The following is a 13960-nucleotide window of genomic DNA, read 5'->3' on the forward strand; positions in this document are numbered from 1 at the left end:
AGTCTATGAATAAGAATTTACGGCCAATTGCGTTGTTTCAAATTTTCAGGTCTGAATAAATGAAGTATCCAAAAAGAGCTCGCGCTTTGACCTTGCATTTGTAATTAACTTAGACCTTTTGAGATGTCTTATTGGGGAAAATATAGTTTAAGTCACCCCCATAAATATTGTGACTGGTGACCTCTGGCATTACTAATACTATTAATGACCTGCGATCCCCTTCTGCTTTAATGACTTGCGACCCTCTTCTGTTATGACTATATATTACGAGTCTATCGTGTCTATGTTTTACTACTGGCGACCCTTATGAATATTAAACCTAGCTAAGCTTTTCCATGTTATAACTGTATGCTAGCGATCCTCTTCTTTGATTATGAATAGCGACCCCCTTTAACATGATGATGACTATGTAACAGTCTTCTCGTACTTTATAGCGACACTCTTATGACCGGCGACCCTCTACTATTTGTTTAGCGACACTCCTTTCCTTATAATTGAAGGTGAAGTCCACCCCAGCAAAATGTTGATTTTAATAAATAGAGAAAAATCAAACTAGCCTAACACTGAAAATTTCATCAAAATTGGATGTAAAATAAGAAAGTTGTGGTATTTTAAAATTTCGCTTATTTTTCACAAAACGGTGATGTGCACAACTCGGTGACATGCAAATGGGTCAGTCCATGATGTCCATCACTCACTAAATGGTTTGAATAATTATACAATAATTATTTATTTTTTTACAGATTTGACCGACTTGACCGAACCATATTGTAATTCCACATGGGAGGAATTGATCACTGTTTCACTTGACAATGAGGAGAAATTTAGAATATTTCATATTTCGTATAATAAAATACAAAGAAATAGTGAGTGGATGACGTCATCAGTCTCGTCGTTTGCATACCGACCAGGATGTGCATACAAGTGTTATGTGAAATTAAGCGAAACTTTGAAATTTCATAACTATTTTATATCCGATTTTGATGTCATTTTCAATGTTATGCTTTTAGATTTTTCTCTTTTTTCAAATATTTTTTAGTTGGGGTAGGCTTGTCCTTAAACGAACGATACGACCCTCTACTTTTACGACTAACGACCCTCCGATCTTATAGGGGCCGGGGAAAGGCCTGCGCTATCATACCCCCCCCCCCCCAATTATAATTTACTGTCGATCGTGAATCTCCATTTTGATGATGTTCATGATCGCGCGCTCCAAGCTTCCAGATCTTGCCCTTTATATGCCATCTTGCCCCCTAAAACGTACGTGAATTCTTATTACACAAATGTCACCCCCATCCCCCCACCCTTTGGTACATGTACTTACTTTATCAATGGCAATCTGATCCTTCGTCAGGCCTTATAAAAGACCAATGATCCTTCGTCGGGCCTTTAGTTCATGATCCATCGACGGGCCTTAGTTAAGACCAATGATCCATCGTGTAATAATGGCAACAATGATAATGGTATGAAATGAGATCTCACAAGAATCGAAAATGAATTAAATCAATAAGAACAAGTATGCAAATAAAGATAGGGCCTAAGGCCCTGGGTTGTCCTTAATTTTAGTTTTACATCTTTTAAAATGACAACTGAACCATTTGACATATTTTCCAATTATACAGGAGTGACGATGAATGAAGGTTGAAATGTAGATGGACTGTTCGTGCAACATTCCTGATTAATGAAATATAAATTCTAAATCATTTTTATTCACATGCATTGAAAAACGGTAAACATGAATACGTTTGTGCATACAGTGCATTAATTAAAGAAAGTCTAAGAAAGTAAATTAATGATCAAGTGGGAAGCATATAAGGCTTTTTGTTATGTCTTATGAAAATTTGAGATTTTAACTGCCCTCCCAAAAAATATAGCCTCAAATAAATAATGCGAGAGCGAAGCAAGAGCAGAATGCATAAATTAATGATCATGTTACATGAACATTATTTAGTGTCAGTTTGTAGGGGTAATAAAACTTGCATTAAGCTAATTAATTCAATGAATGAATAAAGGGAAAATATACAAAGGTCTTATTTAGTGAAATGGCACGTCTTGGTTATTGCAAAACTAGGAAATGTAGTGTATGAGGGTAACACAAAATATAATAGATGATTAAATTTAGGGCGAATACATGCAGGCCATGCCCATATATACATGGGCACTAAAATCAAACCCCTGGCCGGGGCCCTAGCTCCATAGAATATCTACGTGTATGCATTTCTGTATGCAATCTAGCATGCACGTATACGGTGTACGCGCATACGATTTCACCTAATTAGTATTCATATTTTCTATTTATAGATAGAGCGCGTATACACAGCTTTGCATGCTGTATGCACACACACACGATACATGTAATGCATACTATTAGTAATGCATGTGGAGCACACTCGCAGGGGTTAATTTCTCGTTGATACTCGATCTCACGTACCCCCCCCCCCCCCCACCTCTTCACCTCTCATTGTGATCACTCGGGTTTTGTCGCGTTTTGAATATATTATCTCGAAGTTTTAGATTCATTTGACAGAATATGATCAATTCTATAACTGACTTTTCGACGAATTTCGGACACAGCAGAATGGGTACCCCCCCCCCCCCCCGGCTGCTGCTGTCATAATAATTGAGTGACGCTTTGTCAATTTTTTTTTTCATTTGCATGCATTTCTTGAATATGATTTAGTATTGTTAAATGTATGTTGCTATGCTTATCTATGGTCTGACCGATCGGCCGAATAATGTTTATTTTTGTTTTGTTCATTCGACACAAACCTGTATCATTGATTCTCTTTTTCATGACGGAGTGTGGAAGAGTTTTTGCGTCAATACACACCCCCAGCCGTACTCCAAGGGGCGAGCTGAAGATGTATTAAAGAGAGGGAGAGAGAGGGGGCCGGGGTGGAAATTCCCACTCGAGATGTCTTCATAAAACTACTTTTACTCCATGGTTATGCTGGAACTACTAGAAACGTTAAATTTGCTATCAAGGAATAAATAATTTTGTTTAATATCACGAAGGAATCTTTTCTTAAAGCTCCGTTCCCCTATTCTCGTTGGATTACATTCTGGCGATGTAAATTGATTTCTACATGTAAGACAAAATAAGCCTATGAACCCCAGCCCCCCCCCCCCCCCCAGGTTGACAAAATTCTAGTCAACCTCCGATATCCCAGAGTAGTCTTTTGTGCAAATTCTAAGTCCCACTGGAGCGTAAGTTAGTAATGCAAAGGTGATTACAAGAGCCTCTCGATCTCCAAACCATGGAGGGATGGGAGAGAGAAAGAGAGTGGGGATGAGCAGATTATACTGGAAAATGGCTTGATATATGATATGCAGAGCTGCCAACCACACTTGACAAAAAATCCTATTATTTCACCCAAAAAATCCTATTTTTAGACAAAAAATCCTATTCATACCCGTCGTGTACTTTCCTACTATACATCTCATTATTTTGTTGTGCTCACTGTAATTTGACCTTGGTCATGTGACGTGAAACTCATGCAGGATGTTCAGTGATACTTGATTAACCTTATGTATAAGTTTCATGAACTAGGTCCATATATTTTCTAAGTTATGATGACATTTCAAAAACTTAACCTTAGGTTAAGATTTTGATGTTGATTCCCCCAACATGGTCTAAGTTCATTGACCCTAAATGACCTTTGACCTTAGTCATGTGACATGAAACTCAGGCAGGATGTTCAGTAATACTTGATTAACCTTATGGCCAAGTTTCATGAACTAGGTCCATACACTTTCTAAGTTATGCTGTCATTTCAAAAACTTAACCTCAGGTTAAGATTTGGTGTTGACGCCGCCGCCGCCGTCGTCGCCGCCGCCGTCGCCGTCGGAAAAGCGGCGCCTATAGTCTCACTCTGCTATGCAGGTGAGACAAAAAGGAAAAAACTGTCTGCTTATTTTTTGCTAGAAAAGACACAGCTTCGAAAGAAACCAAGTATCAACATACATACAAATGCACATATGGGACTGTGATGTACTCACCTATGTGTTTTTATGTGTATTAATACATTTGGAAATCGGTCTTTTTGAGTCAAAAGAGAGGTCATAATTCCTGTTTTTAATGCTTGCAAATAGATTTTCAAGGTTCTGTGGAAGATATCTTAGCAGCAACATTTCGTATCGTAGCTCCCCGAGTCTGAATAGGCTGATAGCGCACAGATAGCTACATGTAGCTGCAGTGGTTTCATGCAAAGCTCACGCACGCCAGCCGGCCGGCTGGATAATAGCTACTGTATGCTAGAGCGGTAAGCCTATGTACTGTCATGTGTGTGTGTATTTGTGTGTAGATCAACAAAAAGGGCGCATGACGAATTGGTTGCAATTTGAACTGTATAAAGTTGATAAATGGTGCAAAATCGGGAGAAAAATTGCGCTACTTTGAAAATTATTGGTTGCCCGATTCGGGCCACCAAAACTTAACATTTTTCAATAATGATTGCCCGAGGTGGATTTCTGTTATGTCGAGCCTTAATTACCATAGCTATATTTTCAAAAAATCGTATTTTATTTGTAAAAATCCTAGTGTCGTATTTTAAGTGAAAAATCGTACGGAATACGACAAAATCGTACTATTTGGCAGCTCTGGATATGCCGTCTTCATGCCTCGTTCATGGGTTGTGAGCGACATGTTCAACAGTTGAAAAAAATAAACACATTGTCATTTGATGGGATAATGTATGCTATCAGGAAATTAATAAATCTGTCAAATTGCCATTAAACCTTCTGTGAAATTACTTATTCTTTGGTGTTTTTTTCATTGTCGAGTTATACGTAGATAGCCTTTTTTTGCCTGCAGTTGTGTTGGACTACGTTTTAACGAAAATAGTACAAGGGTCTAATACTCGTTGGTCAACCTCAGTCACCCCCCCCCCCCAACACACACACACAAAATATAATAAATCAGAAAAGTTCACTTTTTAATCAATAAATCACACCACTTCTAGTCGATTCCACCCGTCTCCCTCTTCTAATCTCTCTCCCTCCGTCAGGTCGCCCTGCATGACCTTGCCTCCTGCCGAACGGTTTGTTTGTTTGTTTTGGGTTTTTTTTTAATTAAAGGCTATTCTATTATGAGGTTGCTTAAAACATATAGGTGGACTTCAAAATAATTAACACCTTATGAAAATGACTTTATGACAGTTTACCAACTGGCACTCATTTGGAAGACGCGTGATGTGGCCCATTTCTAGGCATTGGAAGCCAGATATTCTTAGTACCGGTATGTTGGGTCAAATCTTTATGGAATTTCGCTATATTCCAATTCGTATTTGGGCCATTCCGGTTAAGACTTGGACAAAGGGGTCGAAAAATAAAGTACTCGCTAGGCTTGGTTTTTCATGTGTTTTAGATAGGCCAACACATCGGTAAACTGGTTCAGATAAGGAAAAGATAAGCTGGCATGTCTATTTCACAATATCACCTGATTTCTAAAAATGTTGGGACGTTACTCTTCCCGAGTGGACATGCATAAAAATGAATAAATAAGGAAAATTTTCGTTGTTTTTACGCATAAAGTCGATCATAGAAGAAACTCGGAGGTGATCGAAGCACTAGTTTGCGCTGCCAAGCTCAGTAGCAAGCGCAATCTTCGATACGCCGGTATGTTGGGACGTTACTCTAAGCGATATCGAAATAAATTGCATAATTCCAAAATATGACTTGAAAGTGCCTTTAAATGACAAACATCTCTGATATTTGATGAAATACCAGTAAATAAAAGACAGAAACATCGAGTTTTGTGCAGCAATTCTTCGCTGTGGCGAAGACAATTCGCGTGTCCCCAGTTGAGACGTTACGGTGCTAATGAAGGAACAAATTTTCAAAAAAAAAAGAAAAGGAAATTTTCTCGGCTTTACAAACGATGTGACTGTTTCAACGCAAATTAATGACACGGTAACATTACGGGGGGGGGGGGAGAATTGATAATCATAAAATTGAAATAGATAAATTCTAACGAAAGAACTAAAAGTAACTAATGAAATATAATGTATAGAATAAACAAATAAATTTGATTGAAAATAGGAACAATATCAAAATAACGTGGTTACATCCATGCAATCAATTTGTTTTTAATGGCTGATGTATAGCACTTTTCAACTTTTGGAAAAGCGCCTGATAAGAATTATTTTTATTTTTTTACCATTTAGGTTGTGAATGTTTTGATTGATTGATGCTGTGATGAAATTATGGAAAAGAGAATAATAAAAGGAAAAAAGTCTCGCGTGATGTGTCTTTTTTTTAAATAACAATTTCGTGATGAAATCCTTGAATGAAATTGGAAAAGAAAATAATAAAAGGTAAAAAGTCTCGCGTGATGTGTCTTTAAAAAAATAATTTTGTGTCTTGTATCGTTTATAAATGCATCCTTTGACAGAATTTCTGCCCTCAATGAACCATCTTTTTTATTGCGTAGGCCTATAATGCCGATTATTCATGCTACAATGAGTTGTCAATATCAATTCAGCATTTATTTCAAATTCATTAAAAGTACTGGGTGATAAAATAATCATCAGACAAAGATCGAGAATATAACAATGAGAATAAAAATCTAATAAATTTAAACAAAAGTGATATTATTTGTTGGCACATATTTCATACAAATTGAAAGATAATTGATATAGGAAATCGGGGATGCAATAAAAAGGCAGAAAGCTTGTTAAAATGATTTCACATCATTCTTGTCATTACGACCATTAATCGGATCTCCATTGTGCAAAATTGTTACCTTCATTGTCATTATCATCATCATCACCATCAATCATCATTATCATCACCATCATCATCTCATCGAACTTCCGAAAGTTTTTTTAATGTTTTTTTGGGGGGAGGGGGTTATTTTGACGTTTAAAAAAAGGTGTTAAAACGTCTAAAACCTACCACATGTTGACGTCCATAAAATGTTTACACAAAACGTCCAAAAACCAACTTGAATAGTTTTAGAACATTAAAAAATATCAATTTTGTTGGGAAGTCATCAGTTTGAGCCCCTTGTCATATCCGGATCCGCCGCATGGTACATTCAGGAACAAATGAAACCGTATAAAATATCTTTTTAGGTAGCGAACCATTAAAATATGTTTATTCAATACATTTGTTTCAGAATCCAAAATAAAATAAAATAAAATACATTTGATTAAAGCAAGATTATAATTTTATTGTCAAAAGAGAAGAAAATGGAATTCTGTCACAATTCGAATTACAACATTGGCCACACAACATTGACATAATTTGGGCACCTAAATCCAAACCGCCGCTGATACCAGGGGTCCCAGAACGGGGGGGGGGGGGGGGGGGCGCTGGGATGGCTTTATCCCATCAGAAAAAAACATCTGATTTTGATTTTTTTTTGCATGGTCGACCACCCCCCCGACTTTCATCCCGTTTCGCAGCCCTCGATGTCAAAAAATTTAGCCGCCACTTTCCAAAAATCCTGAATTTTATATGAGACATTGTGGAATATTAAAAAGAATAAATAACGTCTTAAAAGGACACTTGTCACATCGTGCATCGCTTGATACTGTATGCCTAAATTAACATTTTTTTTCAACTCTTGAATACTAGTTTATTGCGAGGTAAAACAAATGAAAATAAAGACAATTTCAAGCATTATTAAAATTATATATGCGACACATTTTTGGCAATGTCCATCGTCAAAGTCGTAACGTCTAATTTGTAGTTTTTATATCTTTCGATTGTTTTTTTTAATTCTAGAACAGAAAATCAAAGTTGCTTGAAAGCACTATTTCATGAATTCATGTGAATAAAACAACCACCTAAATCTAAAGAATCACCAGCAACAAATTATGGTGTAAAAGTCGTGCGACGTTACGGAAGACATTGTCGTTTAAAATCATAACGTCTGAAGTAAAGAGAGCAGCCATAAACATCACATACGGTGATCACTTTATAAACGTAAAGCCTGATTGTGATTTAAACGTTTTTTCTGAGAACGATTAGAAGATTTTGATATGTTTTTGAAATAAATATAAAACTAAATATGGTAAAATACATAATTGTTACGAGGACGTTATTGCGGACATTTAATTCTACAGTGTCCTCATGGAGATCATAACGTCTAGTCTGTTCTAGTGCCTTTTACATCATTTTGTTTACATGTAAAATTTATAAAACCTTTTTAAGTGTCTCGGAAGGTATGGGCAGTCGTAAGATTTATTATGGAAATACACATTTTATCTATAAAAGAGTAGATAATGTACGATGTGCCGTTTTTACAATTTGGACGTCATTGGATAAAATATTGGACATGTCTTTGTGATTCAGAATAACGTCCTAGCGAAGGTGAAGCATGGCAAAAAGGTAAGAAAACTTCTTGCTTTATTTTGCAGCATTATGAAGAATAAGAATTCGATAATCTTGCCAACTAGATATGATTGTAGATCAGAATTAAATAAAAGTATCGATTATGCATGTAAGTAAACTTTTTTAGTTTGAGACGCGACGGTGGACACCCTCAAATCATGTCCACATCAAATGAGTAACGTCGTCATGATATCTATATAATTGTCCGGATTATCTCCTTACCTATATATATTTTTTTTATTTGTTTGTTCAGAATGAAACTCCCAACAAGACTACATCTCTTGATTACTACATTCCCGGCCATTTTTAGAATTACGTAGATTTTTCCTTAATATTTGTAATAATCATCAATATTTAGGTCGTCGTAATTTGATAACATATATTCAAGTAAATGCAAATTATATTCTAATAAAGAAAGAAAATCATTGGATATCTTTACAAATACGTTTAGAAATGAGGGTAGTACGGAAAAATATCACTAATCAATCAACACACCGCGACAAAATACGAGAAATCAACACCAAAACATAACAATCACCCAAGACAAAGCACGAAAGTTTAGACGTTACGGCAAACATATTGAAGGGACGGACATGCTTTTTTTCTCCCTGGGACTACGTGACTGAAAACACACATGGAAAATTTTGTATGTGTATGAACAGGGTTGACCGGCGCACGTGCTCAAGAACTTTTGAGATGAATCTCGTATCGTGTGTGTGGTATAGAAACTTGAAAGTTGGGACGTTACGAAGGGGACGGACAAAAATATCAGATTTTTGAAAGTACATTTTCATATCTCTCGTACATGGAATATCTGATCATACCATATGGGATTGAAAGAGTCCTCATGAGTGTATAATATGATAAGGTTAAGAAAGACAAGATGATTTACAGGCTCGATATAATAAGAGATTAATGAATCTATTATCAGGGGACGGACATGGTAACGTCTCAATACTAGTTTTTCAAACGGCAATATTTCTGAAACGTAAAACATGTCAACAATTTAGTTGGAATTATCAACAAACATACACATCAGACTTCTTTATGGTAATCCAACTCCATCACGTTTGTCTTTAATTTTGTTTTATTCCAGTTTGTTTAAGTATATATTCTGTTTGTCCAAATTTTCAGTACATTTTTGGGGAGAAATTCATACTTAAATCGTAAAATTCTCAACAATGAAAAAAATTTCCGTCTTGAAGTTATCACTGCTATCTCTACAGGACTGGTGAATAATAATTCACTCACTACAAATTTCTTATGTTGATATATATTTTTGGGGGAGGGGCTCGATTTTGACCTTGCCGTTTTCTCTCCTTAACCGGAATGGCCCATTTTCATCTTACGGTAATTAATTCAATTCATACCCGTTGGAGTACAGTAAATCTAGAATTCATGAATTCATGTCAAAATAATAATTGAAGAAAGGCATACAATGATTCATCAAATACAGAAAATAATTTTAACAAAATCATTTCATATCACAATGTAGGCAATGGGAGAAAAAATTTAATGACCCCCCCCCCCCCCCCTCTGCAAAAAATACTATCAATCAACCAACCAAAATCACGTCCGACGCGACACAACTAGTTACTTTGAACCATGGAGGTTGGATGTTCGAACACACTTCGCCTCCATACTAGTACTCGAATCCAAAACAAAATACGGGCCTCAGTCAAGTGTCACACATATCACATGCACGAGAAAGGGAATAAGGGAAGAAAGGATATTGATAATGGTGGTAAAGCATCAACTGATAATTTACTTCTAGATTAAATTAAAGCAAGCGCACTTGTACTCATGCCGCTGTTATGAGAGCTAAGCTGAGCGAGCATTCTATACCGGCCGGCGCCGAGATCCTCGATTCTCACATCTCTGACGCCAGGATGTGACTGGGTACCATTCTCCTGCATTCCGCCGATCACCATTCCGCTTCGTTCCGCCCGATAAGTTCATTGCCACACCCACAAGTTCATTGCCACGCCCACAAATCGTCGGAACCCGTTCTTGAAACTGTCCAGCGTTCTCCTGCATGCGAACGGACCTCAATAATAAAAATACGGTCCCTAAGTGGACTTTATTTACTAAATCTTAACAGTTATTTATAAATTTTGGTTTCAACATGCAATAGATTACTGAAGTGATGACGTCACAATTTTTTTTTCGCATTTCGGCGTTTTGATGGGGCCTTTGATAGGAGGTCATATTTTGGGTCACCATGGACTGATTCCCACCAAATTTGGGTTGTGCATTTTTTTTTTCATCATGCCCCACCAAAATATGGTATCAAAAATGCAGACATGCAAAAACATGAAAATTGATGGCGACACACTTAGTCTTAGGTAGAAGGCCTACTTAGCCTTGAGCCTGAGGACTCTGTGTCCGTGATGATAGTTTAAAATATTTTTACATATACTTTTTCATCGCGAAGCCATGAAAACCTTCCAATGTAAGCGAGACCAAAACATCCGGATGGATTTCCCTAGGAAATCCATATTTAGAGGGTGTAATCGGTTTCTTTTTCTTTATCTTATTTTTTATCTATGACCCTTCTTACGCCTAATGAAGGGATAAAAATAATTTCACTATATATGAAAAATGAGAGGTTTCTTAACAGACCAATCCAGGCTGGACCAATCTCGTGTAGATCCCTTGATCCATTTGTAAACAAAGCATCTATGCTTCAACCGATTAGTTATGACGTAAGCGATGTTACAAAATGCCGTTTTGAAGAACAATTTATAGATAAAAATTATTATTTAACAAATATAAAAATTCAAAATGTGATTATAAATTATTATTATTATAATAATTATCTATTATCAAGTTTAAATTTTTTTAACTGGAATTTATGGGAAAAGAATTAACTGATACAAAAACTAAAAGATTAGATCTAATGTTAGAGATCTGTTAAGTGATATTTTTTCTTCTCTTTTTGACTTGGATAGTTCACTATGATGTGATAAATTCCTTAAATTGACAAATTACAAATTGTAAAAATCAAATCACACTGGAAAACAAGATAGGGTCTACTCAATTTCAAGTCATACAATATTAGAAATAAGTAATAGTTCAATAATAAGAACAAGTATTCCTCAAGATACTACAAAAAAGTAGCATTTGCAAAGAGGAGCCTCCAAACTTGATAAAAATAGCCCCTGAAAAGTGGAGCCCCTGAAATGCTAAAAGTAGCCCCCAAAAGCTAGAAATGGAGCCCTCGAAATTTTACAAAAATTTGAAAATGGAGCCCCCGAAAAACATATGCGTGGTTCTGTCATTACGTACGCGTGGTTCCCGAAAAAATAATTAACTCATAGACCAAACCACGCGTATGTAATGACAGAAGCACGCGTACGTTATGCCAAAACAATGCGTACGTTATGCCAAAACCATACGTACGTTATGCCATAACCATGCATGCGTAATGACAAGACCACGCATACGTAATTCAGTACATTTCAGTACAACAGTCGTACAACCAATGAGAAAGCTTGTTGTATAATTGAACGTATGAAGCTGAATTCGATCCAGCCATTCTTTCAATTGCAACCTGCTGAGCATGCTTGCCCGTTTGCAACGGAGATTCAACGAAGCTGTTAGCAGGATGCCTTCGACATCGACTGAGGTCGGTAGCGGTGATCGTGGGAATATTGTTGACAGGTAAGATAAGGCCGAAATGGTTAAAATAGAAGCGGATTTAGAATAGAAATCTTTTCCTGTTTGAAAATGGGTATATGAGATTTTTGCAATGCGTTCTTTTGTTTACAGAATGGTCATTTTTTCCTGGCCTTATCTTCATTCATATGTGAAATAAGATGCATAAATTGTACAGTGTTTGTAAGCAACCATATGAATTATTGCATACGGTATAGAGAGCACAATCCAGAATTTCTGCAAGTATTAGCAAGTCAAATTTAAAAGATGAGGTTTGCAAACTTTAAAAAATTTGTCATTTGCCTCTTGACTACGTGCTTGCGGAAACATGACATAATTGCTGTACACCATTTTCACACAAAAGTTAGCCAAGAAGTAGAGCTATATGTGTCAACATGATTTGCATTTCTCAACTCTTCCTGGTTCAAAATTATACAGATTCAATAATTGGGGGGGGGGGACTTAGTTTTGTCCTGGGTTTAAATACATAGAACAGTGTATGACCAAGACAAATAGCTTTTTTCATCCATTTTCTATATCAATTTAGATCAAGGAAAGTGATGATGAAGAGTTGCTCACAACTTACTTTGAGTTCATTTCTCAGAGTGGCTGTGTCAACCTAATGAACAAGAAGGGCCAGCTCATCAAATCCCTTGTTCAGTTCCATGCCATCGACCGCCATAGAGAAGCTTTTGACAGGTATCGTTGTGTAGTCCTATAATTATGATATCTTACAGTTATTTTCTAGTAGAAGTTTATTGCTGATTTGATTGATTGTTTTAAAACTTAACTCATAGCTTGGGCTAAGACGTTTTTTTTTGCAAAACGGTTAACCGTTTTGAAAACATGGGTGGTTTCGTTTAACCGTTGTTAAAGCCCATGCAAGCGCACACTCGATCGGACCAATGGCTATACCCCGCATATATCTACATGTATAACGAGAAATTTGATTGGCCATTCCAACATCTGTGTTAAAAGTTACGAACCGTTGCGTACGTTATGACACAACCACCCGTACGTTATGACACAACCACGCGTACGTTATGACTATACGACGCGTACGTAATGACTATACGATGCGTACGTTATGACTATATAAAGCATGCGTAATGACAGAACCAACGCGTACGTAATGACAGAACCACGCGTACGTTATGCCAAAACCATACGTATGTTAAGAATGTCATAGAAGTATAATAGAAAATGTCCATACGTACGTTCTGTCAAGACCATACGTACGTTATGACAGATCCACGCGTACGTTATGAAAGAACCATGCGTACATTCTGACTTGCACGCGTATGGTTTTGGCATGCGTTTTGGCGGGAACGGCGAACCATATGATCATAGTAAGGGTTGGAGGGCTGCAGAATGCACAGCAGGAAACAACTCAAACTACAAGGAGAGTTAAAGGTGATCCTGATACCCAGGTTCTGCAATACATTGCAGGATTTGTCCCTTATGCACTCCTCAAGAGGTACAGAAGGTCAAAGCAACAATTAGCAAAAGAGTACTCGGAAGTTTTCCAGAGCTGGAGATCCCGCGTTGATGAGCAAACAGTTGCACCATCCTTCCTATCTTACACTGTGGCTTGGATTGAAATGCAGAACGGAGGCGGACTCTTTAATGTAACCACTGAAGTGATTTTTCTAGGTGCTTGAAAAAGCTTCTAAGGACTTTCCTCATAAAGGGTGTTACTGTTTAAGTACCTTGAAAACCTTTAAGATGTCTCAACAGAGAAATGTATGAAGGAGAACTTAGTTTAATACAAAATTGTGGAATGGATTGACAGGATTATGCTCCCCCCCCCCCTAAAAAAAAAATATATATATATATATATATATGCAACCTTTGTTTATAACTCATCAATTACTGGACAAAAATAAGAATCCATGTAATTGTGAAGGCTTCCAATTTACTTCACAAGACAAAAGGCAAGACGTCTTTGTGAGGAGAGAAATAAACT

Source organism: Lytechinus pictus, chromosome 19 (genome assembly GCF_037042905.1).
Source record: "Lytechinus pictus isolate F3 Inbred chromosome 19, Lp3.0, whole genome shotgun sequence".
NCBI classification, from domain to species: Eukaryota; Metazoa; Echinodermata; class Echinoidea; order Temnopleuroida; family Toxopneustidae; genus Lytechinus; species Lytechinus pictus.